Source organism: Pelobates fuscus, chromosome 5 (assembly GCF_036172605.1).
Source record: "Pelobates fuscus isolate aPelFus1 chromosome 5, aPelFus1.pri, whole genome shotgun sequence".
Lineage (NCBI taxonomy): Eukaryota > Metazoa > Chordata > Amphibia > Anura > Pelobatidae > Pelobates > Pelobates fuscus.
In genome coordinates, this window is record NC_086321.1 from 349162030 (window position 1) to 349165180 (window position 3151).

The window sequence follows — 3151 nt, forward strand, 5'->3', positions numbered from 1 at the left end:
CCCCCCAAAAAATAGTATTCTGAACAAACTGTCCCATAGTGTTTCTTAACACCCCCCTCCCAGTGTTCCTTACCACCCACTCCCCTCTCCTGTCCTATAGTGATCTTTAACCCCCCCTCTCCTGTACCATAATGTTCTTTAATGCCTCCTCCCCTTGTCCAATAGTGTTCTTTAACCCCCCCTTGTCTAATAGTGTTCCCCCCCATCCCCTTGTCCAATAGTGTTATTTAACCCCCCCTATCTTTGTCCAATAGTGTTCTCCCCCCCTCCCTCATCCCATAGTGTCCCCCCACCTCCCTTTGTCCCATAGTGATCTTTCCCTCCCATAGTGTCCATTAGTTACTTACCTGTATTGTAGCGTGGGCCGGCAGAACAGCGCGCACCGCGGTACAGGAACTTAAATTTCAGTTTCCGGCCGGACTGAAAGGAAGTGTGCACACTGAGTGCGCACTTCCTTTCATTCCGGCTGGAAACTGAAATTTAAGTTCCTGTACCGCGGTGCGCACTGTTCTGCCGGCCCACGCTACAATACAGGTAAGTAAAGCTTCACATTCGCTCCATAAGACGCACAGACATTTCCCCTCAAAAGTGCATCTTATGGAGCGAAAAATACGATAGCCAGCCCGGTACTCTTGTTCCAGGTTTGCCAAAAACACCGTAATGATTTTGTCAGAGGTGGAGTTACACTCAGTATGTGCAGCGTTTCAAATCAAAACACTGGACATTCAGACTCCAGGTATGACCACTTTAAATCACTAAAGTGGAGTGGTTATGATGCTTGGAGTAAGCACAAAGGTGCAGTCTAACCCATGACCGTGCAGTTGATACATCTTTTCTAATGCGGCCTGTGATTGTTGACCCCGTCCGTATGATGAAAATCCCTCCTCTTGCCCTACCATTTCATAAAGTAACACAACTTTGAAATTTTAACAAATATGTAGATACACTCCCAGAGAAAATATGCATGTATTTTTCTTTTTCTGCTTGTTTTCTTTGGGGGTTTATGAAATGCCAACTTGCAAAAGTTCCTGACCGACTTTCAGTGTGTGCTGTGACTTTCCACTGCTTCTCAATAAGATGTATTAGAGCTCATTGAGAAGGGTGGGATGCAGGCGAACTCTGGACCAGCACACCTTCCACTTCAGTTAATTCTATAGACCTAATAGGAGCAAAACAGAGCCTCCCAGGCTGTCAGATTGAAAGCTTTGAGGGTGTTTCTGCCTCAGATTTCTATTGAAAACAGCACTTTTATATGTGGCAAAAAAAAAAGACTCCAAGCACATAATGGACTGTAGCAAGCTGAAAGGTTGTGTCTGGAGTGTTCCTTTAATCACCTGCACAAATGTGATGCCTAAATCTAAAATGTGGTCTTGTACAGGAGATCTTGGCTCTAAGATCTTTCTTTAAACCCCATTGATTAAAAGCGAAGTAAAGCATGTGCTTAAAGGACAACTGTTACCTCTAAAGTATATTTTAATATGATTTCATCCATTTTTTAAACGGAAATAGACTTTTGGTTTTTAATGAAGTATATGTAGAATATTAGAGAAACTCATCCCTACCTTCTGTTATACAACAGGCTCCTTCAGCCATATACATACACCTTTAAGTGTAGGGCCAAAGGTGTATGTATATGGCTGAAGAATACTGTCAAATACTAAAAGTAGGAAAGAGATTTGACATAAACTTAATTTTAAAAAAATAAATTTTCTTTCGAAATTTGATATTAGAAGAATTGCTTTGAGGTGACCTTTCTCCTTTAAATCTTAAACTCTACATGCCCATAATACTGACCTTTTGATGTTGCCAGTGTTCAAAGCAACCAGCTTTTATTTGTAATTATGTACTTGATTGCATTCACAACTAAGAGAGGCAAACTTAAATGCAGTTTACATTAATTTTTTCTTTTTCAAGACCCAACCGTTTGCACCTAAAACTCTTATTTGGTCTTTTGATTGGGGTTTTAATAGGATGTTTCCTATAGATTGGTAAATAAACAGTCTAGATCACATATATAAAGTTAGCCTTATTTTATTCATAAGGTAAGAGTAAACATTTAAAAGTAATATATCGTTCACTTGACATAAGGTTTTTATTGTCCCTTTAAAATGACATATAAGTGACACATCTTAACTGTAGTTTATTGACAAACATTTCTTTACATTTCAAATACTGTCAGTTCTCTCGTAATTAAACCGTAAACATTTTACGGCACAGCAGTTAGGGGTATCCATTGTAATATATCTTTCAAAACTCACAAGGTAAATATAAGCCTGTATGTTTCATTCAATCTTATTTTTTTTTTTTTTTTACACTTTACCTTGCAATAAATCAATACGCTTGTTCTATGTTCTTTTTTAGAAATGCTAATTTCACAATGACAGTTTTTTTTGTTTTGTTTTTTTGCATAATACACCAGTAAGTTTACAACAGAAATCTATTTAGGTTATTGCATGAAATATAAGTAAGTGTATTGACCTACTGACTAGTTCACACACAAATATTTTAATCACTTTGAATGGCTGTTTCAAGTAGCCCTTACATTCTCACCTAATGCCTAAAAGAAACTTTGTTTAATTTATTTTTGTAATTATGCATTATTTTTTTCTTTTATCTAGTTGATTTACTTAATGCGAGAAAAAACTGTTTTTCTATTTTCATATGTCTAGAAAGAATTTAAAGTTTCTGGTATTTTCTACTTACATTTACAAACTGTCACTGAAACTGAATAAATTATGCAGTGTTTACTAACTGGCGTTCCTCATTTTATATAGTGATTTCTTTTTTTTATAGAAGATATATAAACACAGCAATACAATGCAGTGAAAAAAATTTGCATTTAGATAATTTTGTGCTACATGAGACCTGTTTGATAAAATGGTTTGTGACCCCAGAGGAAACATCACTAAATGTAACCCTTTAAGGACGGAGGCAATTGTCCAAGTTCTGAATCCTAACAAAACCCAGAATTTGAGCTGTAGGTCTGTTCAACCATAATTTACTTATTTAATATTTTATATATATATATATATATATATATATAATATTTTGTTCAGGAGAAATAGGGCTCTCATTTCACATCAAATATTTATGGAATACAATTTATTATGAAAAACAAAGTGTGAAATTAAGAAATGTTATTTTCCATGTT